General features: G+C 40.4%; 1 protein-coding gene across 9 annotated transcripts in view; it reads left to right on the top strand.

Moving 5' to 3' along the window:
* Positions 1-15,151, top strand: part of LOC144771984 (stomatin-like) — a 981,083-nt gene that overhangs the window by 153,042 nt on the left and 812,890 nt on the right. For 3 of the 9 annotated variants that reach the window (XM_078656206.1, XM_078656204.1, XM_078656205.1), the window contains one exon: positions 5,201-5,268. The exons of the other annotated variants lie outside the window; for them this stretch is intronic. The gene's annotated coding sequence lies outside the window, so the exon portion shown is untranslated. The remainder of the gene's footprint in view (positions 1-5,200; positions 5,269-15,151) is intronic. 9 annotated transcript variants of the gene reach the window in all.

The following is a 15,151-nucleotide window of genomic DNA, read 5'->3' as shown; positions in this document are numbered from 1 at the left end:
ACTGGTGGTGGTTGTATGGTGGTGGTGGTACAGGTGGTAGTGGTACTGGTATTGATACTGGTAGTGGTGGTGGTGGTACTGGTGGTGGTAGTGGTGGTGGCAGTGGTAGTACTGGTCGTGGTGGTACTGGTGGTGAGATTGGTGGTGGTACTGGCATTGGTACTGGTGGTACTGGTAGTGGTACTGGTGGTGGTACTGTTAGTAGTGGTGGTACTGGTGGTGATGGTGGTACTGGTAGTGGTGGTAATGGTGGTGAGATTGGTGGTGGTACTGGTAGTGGTACTGGAATGGAATGACACTTTACGTGTTGCCTTTGAAAAGGTAAACATGTTAGTCATCAATGCTCCAGCCTTACATCCATTTGTATCCAATGCTAATTCTTTTGTCTCAGTCGATACTAGTCAGAGGGGCATTGGGGCAGTTTTTGGACAATGGGTTGATGGCAAAGTGCAAACTATTGCTTTTGCCTCTTGCACTCTAACTCTAACCGAGTGTAACTACAGCACTATCGAACGAGAGGCACTCGCCATTGTCTGGTCAGTACAGAAATTCAAAACATACATATGGGTACTCGGTGGGAAGTCTTCACAGATCATAAACCATTAGTGTCTTTATTGTGTGGTAATGGTCTGGGGAAATCTTCTGCAAGGCTGGTCAGACTTCTTTCTAAATGACAGGAATATAATCTCAACATCTAATATATTCAAGGAGGTAAAAACATTCGTGCTGACTCTCTTTCTCATATTCCTCTCATTGACTGTAGTGAAGGTGAAGATGATTTCCATAAAGATTGTGTAGTTGGTCTTATAGATGCTGTCTCAAAATGCAACAGAAGCATATCACAAGATGAATGGGCTTCTGCCATGGCACTTGATTAGGCACTTAAGAACGTAGAAATTGATATCAAAGGGAAATGGCCAGCTAATACGAAATTGAGCAATGGTGTCAAGTGTTTTTTACAAATTAGTGAACAACTATCCTTTGAAAATGGAATTTGTGTGAGGAATGGGATGTTTATCCCTCCTATATCTCTTAGAGAAAAGATCATAAACATCACACACGAAGGTCACTTAGGCATTTCTGCACCTTGCAAGACACTTACAAGTATCTACTGGTGGCCAGGTATGGACAAACAGGTGGCTTTAATCATAGATAACTGTCCCAGTTGTGTTGTTTCGGATAAACCTTGGAAAGTTCATACAAAACCTTTGATCCCTGTTCCTTTCCGTGAACTCCCATGGGATAAAACTGCTTTGGATTTCTCGGAACCTTTAACTTCACTGCCCATGGACAAAAGATACTGCATAGTCGCAATAGACTACCATTCCAAGTGGATATATTACTCATTTGTACAAGCAGCTAATTCAGCTAATGTTATTTCTTTTCTACAAAACATTTTCAAAATTGAAGGTACTCCTAACTATGTCATCACTGACAATGGCCAACATTTAATTTCTCACCAATTCACTAGGCTTCTTGAGAACGCTGAAATAAAACTCTGCCGTGTTGCTTTGTATAGTCCTTTCTCGAATGGTCTTGTCGAGAGGGCCAATCGGTTTCTCAAAGAAGGAGTACAAACTGCTATTGCAACCAATGTTGATGTAGGTGAATTTCTACAGAGTAAAGTTTGGGCTTACTTGACTGCACCTCATTCCACAACCGGAATAACACCTTTCAAAGCTCTTAGAGGCAGAGAAGCTAGATATAAACTCATGCCACAGTGGTGTAGTGATTTAACAGTGGGCTCTTCTTTATTTGATAAAAGGAACACTAGAACAGATTATCAAGAGGTTAAATCTAGAGTAGCTCATAAACAGTTTTTACAGAAAAGTTCTTATGATGGTTGTTCCATACCTCATGATCCATTTTTCAAGATAAATGATTGGGTATTCATTAAGAAACCTTTTAAAGTTTGTAAAGGACAGTCTAAGTTTAATTCAACAGTCAAAATTGTCAAAGTCACCAAATCTTCTGTATTTTTAGGAAATAGAGGTTGGTGGAATAAGAACAATGTTGTGAAAGTTGTTGACAACCACGTTGAGATATTTAACAACATTTATGCCAACAGATTTGATGAAGATGATAATGGTTTTATTTTTTGACCTGATTTAGACAACAAATCCAATGCAACCAATGTTATGATTAATCCTGCTGCAAGTTCATCAATAAGTTCGCCAAGTCAATCTTGTACTTCTTTTGATGTTGTACCGGCACGTAACTATCACATATGTAGGATACCACAAAGATTCAATGACTATGTATTATATAAATCTGTTTTATGGGGGTAAGGTATGTGGTATTACATGCTAGTGAATTTGATCTGTTTCTTTAAATGATATAATTCTAGGTTAGAATTGTTGTATGTCATGTATTATTAGGTTCTGCTTGAGTCAGTTACTTCTGGTTTCAAGCTTCATTAGCCGTTCTTCCTGTGAGCTCTTCTTCATGTATCTTACTTATTGGTATCTTGCCAATAAAGCTTATCTCCGAACATCATCAGCGCTTCCAGAAGTTTTGAATAACCCTTTCTACACTGCAGTTCCATCTTTTACACCTACTTTGAAGTTGAATCTGAACAGAACTTAGGGCTACATGTACAAAGCAATGTTTCAGTCCCAAATGCTCAGGTTCAGAATATGGCACAGTAGAACTGCTTTTGGGAATATACTAAACGCCTTATCAAAGTCGCTAATTTTAGCAGACTCCTGAAATGGGTTTGGGAATGGATAACGAATCGCTGTTTGGAAGGGATGTTTTTGAAGCATTCCTTCCTATCCATATCTATCAATGGTTTACACTGAAATAGTGGTCATGAACCATTGTAAAGTTACTGCCCTACATGTTGGGTTGGTAACCCATTTGAAAAGGGGAAAGTGTTGACTGCAAACTCTGAAACAATCAAACACCATTAAACATATCTTTTTAAAGGCAGCCTGGTTTCCTTTAAGGAAAGAAGGCTGCATTAAAAAAATGTATTTACTTGAAGGCAACTGGCCGATTAGTACACAGGTTGGTTCTTAAAATTCTTTACTGTTCACAAGAATATTGGTCGCAAGTTTCAACAAACATTTTTCAACCAGTAAACAGTACTTGTGGCCCAACAGACTAAGGGCCTTATTACAAATACGGCGGGCCACAGAACCACATTCTCACAGTGGCAGTCCACTGGCTTGCCCACAGTATTACGAGTGTGGGAGTCGAACCGCCATAGGACTGCTGCGTCCGCGGGAATCCAGGATCCAGGATTCTGCAGTGATCGAGCAGTGGCCAGGGAGCTGCAATATGCTGGCAGTGCCACTGTGGCCCAGCTGAGCATATTACAGGTCATCTATCCGTCGCCCCTTTTATGCCAGTGAGCCTGCCATGAAACAGGTGGTGGGATGGCAACATAGGGGGCCTGCATATTAGGCTCTCCCATGAGCCTGACAGAACACCGCTGCAAGAGGACTGAATGAGGCTCCTTAGTTGAACAAGTTGATCCCAGTACTGTTAATGTTCATTATAATGTTCATTATATATTTCACATAAACCGACAAAATTGGTATGTGTAACTTGGGGCCCTGAGAGTAATAGTCCATTTAACATCAATAATATTGCAGAGCCCTAAAATCTAAAAACCATGGCCAGCCCAATTTGTAAATTTTGGAAGAACCAAAAACATTTTTTTCTCCCTCCTTTGACCGAAATGTATATGTACATCTTGACCATTGAGGAAATCAGAGGTTGATGGTAGTTGAATAAGTTAATGTTGGGAGCCCAACAAACCACGACGGCTAAATTAGCAAATGCTAAAAGCATATGCTTTGTACAACACCCAATTCGGTAGCAGCACCATTCCAATATGGCACCGAATAACAGAAACGCGCTGAATAACAAAAACGGGTCCCCATGGAGCGAATTGGCGCTTACAGACAACGTCATCATGTCACGTAATGACCTCGATACCTGTATTTGAAGGGATAGTTCGTAGCTACGAAATCTTTCAGCGCCCATCGAGACGCAGAGCTTTTCTCGCTACAAAAATAAAAGGCTATAGCTTTAAGGAGTTTGTTGTAGAAACGTAATAAGGGTGGGTTGGAGTTTATCCCTCCTTGATGGAAATGCGATTTACATTAAATATAGAACATTAGTCCCATTTTCTAATATATATACTATGTTCTCCAAAACAGGGAACACATTGAGCCGGTGCCATGTAGAAACGATTTTAACTAGATGCACGTACCTGAAACCGGAGCGTCGCCTTACCTGTAGACAAGGTTTGTAGACATTGGGTTTTATATTAAACTGGGACATATCTATATTATGACTTTCTATAAAAATTAAAAACATCAGTCGCATTCTTTTATTCACATTGTGTTCCCCACAACAGGGAATATATTGAACCTCAGTGTCTTGAATAAACAATTATTACAAGATATACGAATCCCAAGCTGAGGCCTTGTTCGACCTATAGATAAGAGACTAAAAATGCATCTATATTTGAGTATTTGAGTGCAAAAATAATTAGAAAAAATAATTAAGAAAGGTGACTCAGGCCCCCCCTTTCTTTTTGAATGTTTACGAACGATAAGGGAGTACATTTAATGACTAAAAGACACCCATACATGAGAGAGGGTGAAACATGGGGAATGCACACACCTAAGTGAAAGAATTGAGATTCCCCAATCATCAAAAAAAATAGAGGCTAATCACAAACCCAAATAGATCATTGGAATTAACCATGCAGCAATTCATAGCACTCTATCTGGAGAACATCCAAATATGTCATTTTTATGTTCTTGTTTGAAACGGTTAGGTGAAAATTATTCTCCGGGCCGACTACCAAGCGGTTCCCCAGGTCACGTGAATAGTTTGATCCCCTCAAGCCCTTTTGGGAGGAACTGGGCCAAGAATTTTACACTGAATACAAAGTTGGTTTTGTTTTAATTAACATTCTAGAATAGAAAAATCAAAATATATCATGTATACAACATTGATATTAATGTCTACCCTCAATAGTGGTAATTATAGGACCGACGGTTGTGCGGCATATGTATGTTTCGAATGTGATGCTATTCACGCATTGGAGACAGGAGTGGGGCAAGACTGAAAAACTTCAGATAAAAGTAAGAATAAAGCTAACTTTGATACAAGTAGATGTAAATACCATTACAGAAATCCATCTCCTAAATAGATGATTTTTTCTTTACTAAACTCCTAGGTGGTCGTATTAATGAGGACATATTGAAAGAACTGCTCACCTAAGTGATTATCACCTGAATAATATTGGTGAGTTTCTTAATAGGATCTTTTTAGACAAAATATAAACATAAGTAATGAATGGAAGATTGATAGATAATTTCACTTCACAGTCTGAAATAGGAGAACAGGGGTGGTATGATTATGTTTATTAAAGCAGATTTAGAAAAAAAAGAAGTTTTGTTAAAATTTGTAATGGTTATGATGACTAATGTAGAACAATTAGACTAAAGTGTCTTTGTAAATTTATTGAGTGAAGCTTGCATTTGATTTATATTTTAAAACAGGTTACGAATTTGAAAGAGAGTTAGAATATACGTTGTCCTGAAGAAGGTGGTCTTAAACTTGTTGGGTACCACCGAAACGCATAAACACTCATTTTTAGAGGTTACATACAATGAACAAATAGCATTGATTATAAAGAAATTAAATATTGGCAATACTGTTATCGATTCAGATGGAATAACCACTGTTAAAGATTAATTTTTATATCTTTTCCTAATTCTCTCTGATTATTTTATATTTGTTTCTAATCCGTTTTTGATGTTTTTAATCAATTTTGTATCTAATGTCTAAAATATGTTTTGGGAAACATTGTAATGTACATTCTGATGATGTTTTAATTTATTAAAAAGAAGATTTAGATATAAACATCCCCTTGGTATTTCCTTCTCAGTACTGGTGAAGTTTATGGTTTGATTGATTTGCAAAGAATAGTGGTTATTGACTTGCCTAGAGTTGTTGTTTTTGTACAAACTGATGATTGTACCCTAGCTCTTGGTTAATACGGGGTCACTCTCATATTTCTATATATGGAGATGCAACCTTGACGTCCTGGGCAGATATGGGGAACATGTCCAGCAAATGCTCTTCCCTTGGTTCCTTGCTCTCTTTCTTCTTTTCTTGTGGTTCAGTGATCTGGGGGATACATTTAGATAGTGAAAAGCCACTGCAGTCTCAGCACAAGCCCCAACTCTGTCCCCAAGGGGACTTATTCGGTACTCCAGATTTTCGTGGGATTCGTGTTTACATTTATGGGTCTCTTCATTCCTTTTAAAAGAGTGACCACTGTTCAGCATCTATCTTGTTTTTAGATTCTGTCACTTTGTTTTGTAAGTTCTTAATCTCTATAAAGGGTACCATGTCAGGAAAAGGCTTCTTATTCTCGTTAGTGAATCCCACTCAATCTTTTAAATATTTGCATGTGGCTTTGCCATACTGGCGAGACATAGTATGGGTAGCTGGTCCTTTTGGTAGGAGCCTGCTATATTTAGATTTTTCTACTAACATTACAATTTTCTGATGTGTACACCTAACTGGAAGGGGTTTAGATAGGGGTAAATAGGGTGTAGAATTTCGAGCAGGCACAGGAATATATATATATATATATATATATATATATATATATATTACCTACTGGCGGTCGCCAGTAGGTATATATAGTTAGGATTTTTTCTCTATGGGATTTTTGAAAATTCTATGTCTAATAACTTTGGCGTTTGTGGACGGAATTGGCTGAAATTTTCAGGAAAATGGCACATTTTGTTTCTGAGCAGCCCCTGAAAATTGGGAGGGGGTTCGTCCAGGGGGGGTCGAGAAAAAAGGGGGGTCCCAAAACATGTTTTTAACATTGAGTTTTCCATAGGGCGGTTGGCCTCACTTTTAGCCCGAACGGCTGAATGGATTTGCACGAAACTTGGCAAAATTGTAGGGACTGGTAGCCCGATGTGCCTTTTGTAGGTCTCAATATATGTGCTACAGTGGATTTTGAGAAATTAACGTTTAAAAAAAGATATATATCTGTAACAGCGGACCGGGCAGCGCTCCAGTTCGCGTACTTTTCGAGCAACGGAGCTTTGTGAAGCGAAGCTGATTGGTTCTCCGGCGTCTGTAAACATTCCAAACAGTCCGTAGCGGCCGCCATCTTGTCTCTCGGTAGGATCGAGAGACAAGAGGAGGCCAAAGCGAAGGGGCAAATGACCATAAGGGGGCATAGTAGATTCTCCCTGACCTCTTAGGTTTGATGTACCATTTTGCCAAGTTTGGTGTAATTCCGTTCAGCCATTCAGGCTGTAGACGTATCTAAATGTCAATAATCGAACGGCTGAATGGATTTGCACGAAACTTGGCAAAATATTAGGGACTGGTAGCCCGATGTGCCTTTGCTAGGTCTCAATATATGTGCTCCAGTGGATTTTGAGAAATTAACGTTCAAAAAAAGATATATATCTGTAACAGCGCTCCGCTTCGCGTACTTTTCGCGTTACGGAGCTTTGCGAAGCTGATTGGTTCTCCGGCGTCTGTCAACATTACAAACAGTCTGTAGCGGCCGCCATCTTGTCTCTCGGTAGGATCGAGAGACAAGAGGAGGCCAAAGCGAAGGGGCAAATGACCATAAGGGGGCATAGTAGATCCTTCCTGACCTCTTAGGTTTGATGTACCATTTTGCCAAGTTTGGTGTAATTCCGTTCAGCCATTCAGGCTGTAGACGTATGTAAATGTCCTATGGAAAATTGCATGGGGAAAACACATTTGAAAGTGTTGAAATTTAGAACCAATTAAAATGTTACTTTGGTTTTGTATTTGTGTGTGATGAAAGTTAATTGGTTATGTATATATCTCAAATGAGAGGAAACCACAGCCATTTTGTGATACTACTGTCTGAGGTACATTTGTGAGGAATTTTTGGTGGTGAATTTCTGGTGTTTGATTTACACAGTACTAACACTTCTCCTACTTTTAAAAAGGTGAGTTGTTAATTTGTAAGGGGAACTATGTTGTACACTTGAAGATAATTTGAAAAATGTTTTCTGTTATTTATTTGCAGTCCTTCTGTTATACTAAATACTTGATAAAGTTAGTTTTATATTATGTATTACTAAAAACGATAAATGAAAGTGATTATTTTTTTCTGCAATTTACAGCAAGCAATTTCAAAATAAAATGGCTCACAATGAAGAGACCGTGGCAATTTCTTTTGCATTGTCCACTACATTGATTGAAATTGAGAGCACCAATAATGAAATATTGTCACAAGGAGGAGATGACTTGTATGATTTCATTAGATTGATTGAAATTGACAGCACCAATAATGAAATATTGTCACAAGGAGGAGATGACTTGAATGATTCCACTACATTGATTGAAATTGACAGCACCAATAATGAAATATTGTCACGAGGAGATGACTTGAATGATTCCACTACATTGATTGAAATTGACAGCACCAATAATGAAATATTGTCACAAGGAGGAGATGACTTGAATGATTCCACTACATTGATTGAAATTGACAGCACCAATAATGAAATATTGTCACAAGGAGGAGATGACTTGAATGATTTTTTTGATCAATCTGTTGATGGCGAATTTATCGAATGTTTGGAGACCATAGAGTTACAAGAATCATCATTGCAGACTTTTAATGAGGAGATTCCAGATGAGATGATTGAAGAGGAAATTGCTGATGAGGACATGTTACTAGTTCTTTCAAATTTAGAAAATTCTGAAGAATAAATTTATATTTAGAAATCAAAAATTGTTTGAGACATTACTCATTTTTATTTTTAATTTATGAGGTTGTAGCGAAGTGATTGTAGTATAAAATGAGACTTATAGTATAGAGTGCAACATTTTTATGTTACATGGTAAGTTTACTCATATTTACTTCCCTTCTCCCACTATATTATCTCCAATGTGTATTTGACATCTCTTCTTCATCTCCGGCCTCCTTTCTCTCACTGTGTGTCTCTGATGCATCTTATCGCTGCTATTTTGTGTAATTACAGAAGAGAGTAAAATAAAATAGTTCGGAACGTGAAAAGGGGGCAAAGTAGAGTACCCCTCACCCCCTAGGCCTTCTCAGGCGGTCCCAAAAGGATCAGTTTCTGCTTTCCTGAGAGATTATGGTATGAGTTCCATATACCACAATAATTTGCATTACAACATGCAAGATATATATCTCCTATTACCAACTTTTGGAGATATTCGCGCTAAGCGCGAATATCTCCAAAAAGTAACACTTGCCCTGAGCAGTTCTTAGCCATGTTATCCAATGGGAGGTGGATAACATGGCTAAGAGCATTAGCTCGGTGATGCATGAATATCGCTGACTTTTTAGCGATATTCATGCATTGCGGCCGTTTTTTATCGCATTTGCGATAAACCTTGATAATAGCAAGGTTTATCTTCGATAATTTCTGACGATGCTTAGCGGTAAAAAATTCGTTGGTAAGCATCGTTAGCGATAAATATCGCTTAACTTTGGTAATATGCACCAACGTCTGTTAACGTTCGATTCGAAGGAAATGAGGAAGTGTTGAAAAACATTGTTTGCGCCATCTTGCCTTTTTTGAAATGCCACACTTTTGTCGTGCACGGCAGCCATTTTAGATGCCTTGACCAGACCCACTCTCTGCACGCTGTCGATTCGTAGCATGGCTCCCCACCCTCGCAAGCATCTTCCCCAGGCACTGGTCACCCCCGCTCTCTGTCTTATGCATGGGCAATAAACCTCCCCCCATCTGCGCTGCTCTTCCCTGAGAATCACACTCTGTGCCCGCCCGACACCTCCCTTTCGCCCTATTCACTACCGCACCCTCTGACACTCCTCTTCCTCTGTGTCCGATTGTCCAGGCTATCAGCTAGCCCTGCAGATGTAGTTTATGGCTCCAGCTGTAAAGAATCACCCCTCTTCAAAGGAGTTATAGTAGATCAAGGCCCACACCCGATGAGATCCGTCACACCACACGTGTTCCTACTATCTGAAAACCATCCTGTATTGTGATTGGGGAGGGGACCGAGCCTGAAGCGGAAGATTCTAGGAATGACTCTTTGTACATCAAAGTTTTTACAATTATGTGTCACATTAAAAATATATAGCACTCCAACAAAGTAGTAGGAATATAAAACTTTAATAACATATAAATATATACAACAAAACAAAAACAGTAAAAACATTTAAACAACGAAGAGACCGTGGCAATTTCTTTTGAATTCCTGATGAGGACATGTTACTAGTTCTTTCAAATTATGAAAATTCAGAAGATGTTGCCTGGGGGTGGGTCGTCAGTAGCAGTCTGTTGTGCGAATAGTTCCAAGGCAGCAGAACGCGCTGAAATCTAGATGGCACGAAAGTGATGTCTAGTAAGTTGCCGCCCAGCAAATAACGGCGTGGGGCGCCGCGGGGGTGAGTGAGTCCAGTAGGCACCACAGCTATTCTTACCGGCATTGCAGAATTACTGCTGGGGACAATGCCTGTGCTGTAGCAGGGTCACAGCAGAAACAAAAAGGATTCTGTTGAAGATGTTGTTGGTTTTCAATTTGAAAACAGTTCTGGTGTCAACTGCTATGGTAATGTAGTGGTTAATGTTTTGTTTTCTCTAGAAAATGTAAAAGAGGGGGAGGCAGTCCAAAGTTCCGTTAAAAGGGCAAAGGAAAGGATCGGTGGTTTGAACTATCACTTCAAAAGGGGAGGGGGTGCAACAATTTTTCCTACCGGGTCACACTGTGCTTTCACCGGAACTGAGGTCTGCAGGATTCTAGTAATTCAAAGTGAGGCTGGCGCCAGCATGGGAGCGCCGACGTCCCGCGGATACAGTTTCGTCACTCCATGGGCGATCATGGCAGTCATTCCCCATCGGGGGTCGGAGACTCCCGCGGCTCCTGTAGAATCTTCAAGGTCGTGGAGGACTACGGTGGTGGAGTCAACCAGTGACCGGGCCATTTCTTCATGCTGGGCCCGCTCTTGCCAGGTCGATCGCCATTTTGAGAGTTCGGCAGCTACCGGCGATCGCGGGGTCACATGAGCGGACGGGCTCCACCCTGCCGGGCGAGACGTTGCGGCATCGCCACAGTGGACGAACCCTTTTCGGGGCGCCTGGAGCGCTGAGGGTGCAGCTGGTAAGCCTTCACCTGAGGAGGCGGGAGAGGCCTGTTCGCACCGTCTCTCCCTCCCAGTGCACCCCACGGCGCCCCGCTTGACATTTGTTATGGCCGGTGGCGATGAGGACGGGGGGGGGGGTCGGAGGCATGTGCAAGACATCCCCCCAGTGTTGTCAAATCCATTTTTGAAGAAAGAAGTGGTGCCTGGCGTGTTGCCGCTGCTATTACGAAGGAGAAAAGAAAAAATGTCCCGTCCGTCTTTGGGCCGGGCTTCCGGTGGATGTCGGCCGGACGCCCCTGGCTCTGGCCCCATGAACGGGTTCCTTGGTTTATCGGCTGCAGCCGGATCCCGTCGGCCTCGGCCCCCCGACCGTTGGTGGCCGGACCGGAAGAGCATGTGGCGGGACTACCTGAAACTCTCAAGGGCCACCGCGGCCGGACTGGGAGAGAGAGGGGAGGGTCGAGGAGACATTCCCCCCCCTGCAACTCTTCAGCGTTGTAAAGGCAATCCCCTGACCGGGTCCCGCTGGCCTCGGCCTCTCCTCCGGCTACACCCTACGTTAGGATCTCCTGGCCGAGGCGTGGCAGCAGGACCCGCGTTATATGGGCTGCTCCCGGCTGGGCGTAGCCGCAACCCTGCCCCACCTTGGAAGTTTCCAGAGTGGGGGCGGATGTTCTACTGACTTGCATTTTCCCTAGTCTATCGATTTTTTTGGCGTGGCAGGCGGTGGGACAGCGAGGGGTGATTTGGTTTCTCTTACTGTTTTTCTGGTCTCTCACCACTGGCATATTTCTAACGTTTTCTTGTTTCTAGGACATTAATAGGTTTTATCATTACGTTATGTTATCGTTTCTTTGTTCGTTGTTTAATAAAAGTTCATGTTCATCAGTGGCCTACTGATTTTCGTTTTCCTATTCTTTTCTTTCCAGGTTGTTTCATGCTAAAGTTTCTGTTAACAGGATACAGTGATCACTTCGTTATTATTGCATATGTCCTTTTCACTAGGGGTGCTCTCTGGTCGGGCCAGATGACGTATCTCTAGTAAATGGTCCGGGTGAAACAGGTGCATCAATCAGTGGGGAGTAGATAGGCATGACAGATTGCAACGGGGGAGAAAGGTCCGCATTACGTACCCTTTCACTATTTGCAAAGATTTTCCTACGTATATTTGCAAACAGGGAATACCTCCAAAAAGAACCAATTCCCAAACAGTCAATGTTTGGGGAAACAATCAATCAATGAGGAACGAAATAGGCACGACGTGTTAAAGGTTTGCGTTACCTACCCTTCACTATCTGCAAAGGGAGAGAGAATATTCCTATTCTTCCTCGTTTGCAGGCAGAGAAGATTCTTAAAAGAACCAACTTCGAACAATTCAATGGTCGATTCAAACAATCAACAAGGGGTACTGTGAACACAAATGAACGCCGCTTATGTACATACACATTGGTATTATCAACAGGTTGTTCCTAATGTTTCTATTTTAGGGAGGTCAAAAAGAGATCCCATTAGTGGCCTACTGATTTTGCTCGATTCCTTTTGTTTTTTTACACGATTTTTCACTATCTGCAAAGACTAAACAGAGTATTGCGACTCTGTGCTTGTTTGTAAATAGAGAATGAACCAAAGAGAACAATCAATCAAATGGAGAGAGAAGCAGGCACGACGGATTACAACGGGGGCAAAGGCCTGCGTTAACTACCCTTCACTATCTGCAAAGAGAGAGTACTCCTAATAGAAATGAGGGGTGGGGGGCAGCATTCAAAGCAGATCAGTGTGCATAAACACGAAAATGTTTTTACTTACCACGTACTTGACATTCGACAGCTTATGATATTTGCTATTAAAAAACCATTGAAATTCACTGAAAAAACCATAGGTTATAGACCATATATAGTTAGGAATTAGCATTTACAAAACCTTGAAAATTCACTGAAAAAACCATAGGTTATAGACCATATATAGTTAGGAATTAGCATTTAAAAAACCTTATTTTACTCACACAAAACCATTGAAATTCCATATATAGTTAGTTGCACTAACTATATATCGCGCACCCGCAATCCACTGCTGATCATGTCACATATTACATCATTCATGACATGGTCAGTGACATCACTGATGACATCACTGATGACATCTCAAATGACATCACTGATGACATCACTGATGACGTCTCATTTGACATCATTCTTGTGCTAATACGATAAACCTCTTCAGACTCTAATATAACCTTAGATACACTCAGTGTATACAGACACTCACACACTGCCACTCATCCATGGAGTTACTCACACACCCAGTCAGTCATGCAAAGAAACAATCTCACCTCCATTTCTTCAACTATACAGTTATACACACCTTACTTATTGAAACATATACTAACACATATTTACTCTCTTATACAATCCCTGATACAAGTTCACAATGATCGATACAACCACTCACTCATTCAGTGGCTCTCATGCACAGTTATTTATATATGCCAACTCTCACATGTACTGTGTTTTACATATGTACTTACTATGACATGTAGCATTGAGATATCCATTCACTCATCAATACACTCATGCACACAGTCAACTGCCCATGTAGCTGTTTCCACATGCACTCTTGAACTCATACACCTAGTGAATAAACTGCTCACACATCTATGCACAGAGTCACACACCTTCCAGCCACCCCCACACAAACTCAATATCCCATAGAAATACTTGGGCAACCAATTAATAACACATATAGCCTCTCGTATAGCTAATGATCAACACATGCAGCAGTTTACATCACAACAGACATAATGATGCACAAATTAAGACAGTTTAGTCACTAACCCATGCATTCAGTGAGACACATTTAATCACTCACTCATACAGTCAGTCACGCACCTACTAAATCCTTCATCCAGACACTTATACATCCACTCATTCTTCAATATGTAAGACATATTTTAACTTTACAGAAACATACAGTCACTGGATGTTGTCATCAGTGATGTCATTTGAGATGTCATCAGTGATGTCATCAGTGATGTCACTGACCATGTCATGAATGATGTAATATGTGACATGATCAGCAGTGGATTGCGGGTGCGCGATATATAGTTAGTGCAACTAACTATATATGGAATTTCAATGGTTTTGTGTGAGTAAAATAAGGTTTTTTAAATGCTAATTCCTAACTATATATGGTCTATAACCTATGGTTTTTTCAGTGAATATATATATATTTAAATAGGGGTTTAATTAGAGAGCAAGAGAAATACAGATCATTCAGTCAGTGGCTAGTATTCATCTGACTGGAATTTAAAATGCATGACAAAAGATAAAAATCCAGGCTAACAGAAAGTTCTAAAAGCATTTAAAGGAACATACATACAATACAGGGAATATAGCACATATCCTCCCTTAATAATTAAACATAATATGTCATTTTAATGGGAGCTCAAATAATTCTACCACCTGTTTTAAGTCTGAAAGAAATGGAATCTGTCTCATTAGAAATGTTGGGTTTACAAGAGTTAAAGTGAACTGAAGGAACATTACATTTAGCAATTCTTCTAACATTCCAAATTTTACGATCTTGTGGCATTACACTATTGAAATATGTTTTAATGACTCTGATAGGTGGTCCAAACTTAGATGAACCTTTAAGATTGAATCCTGGTTTATGTATTCTTACCCAGTCACCAATAAAAGACTGTTCTTTCACTTTCATTCTGGAGTCATATACATTTTTGATTTTGTCTTGTTTCACTTGTATATCAGATCATACTTGTTGTAAATCAGGGCCAAAACTTTCCTGTACATTGTAACTTTGGTCCCATGACTGACGAAATGATCCGCGATCAAATAATCGTACATATTAGGAGTAAAAAAATACAAGAACAATTGTGGATCATGGGTGATCCCAATCTAAGTGATGTTATTAAAACTTCTAAAGCTATGGAACAATCAGAAAAGTGGGTTAAATGCCTACATAAGGAAAATAAAAAATCCCAGTGATGATGTATTGTTTGTAAAGGCAGATTCA

The sequence above is a fragment of the Lissotriton helveticus genome, chromosome 8 (assembly GCF_964261635.1).
Source record: "Lissotriton helveticus chromosome 8, aLisHel1.1, whole genome shotgun sequence".
NCBI classification, from domain to species: domain Eukaryota; kingdom Metazoa; phylum Chordata; class Amphibia; order Caudata; family Salamandridae; genus Lissotriton; species Lissotriton helveticus.
This window is presented reverse-complemented; position numbering and strand designations above follow the sequence as displayed.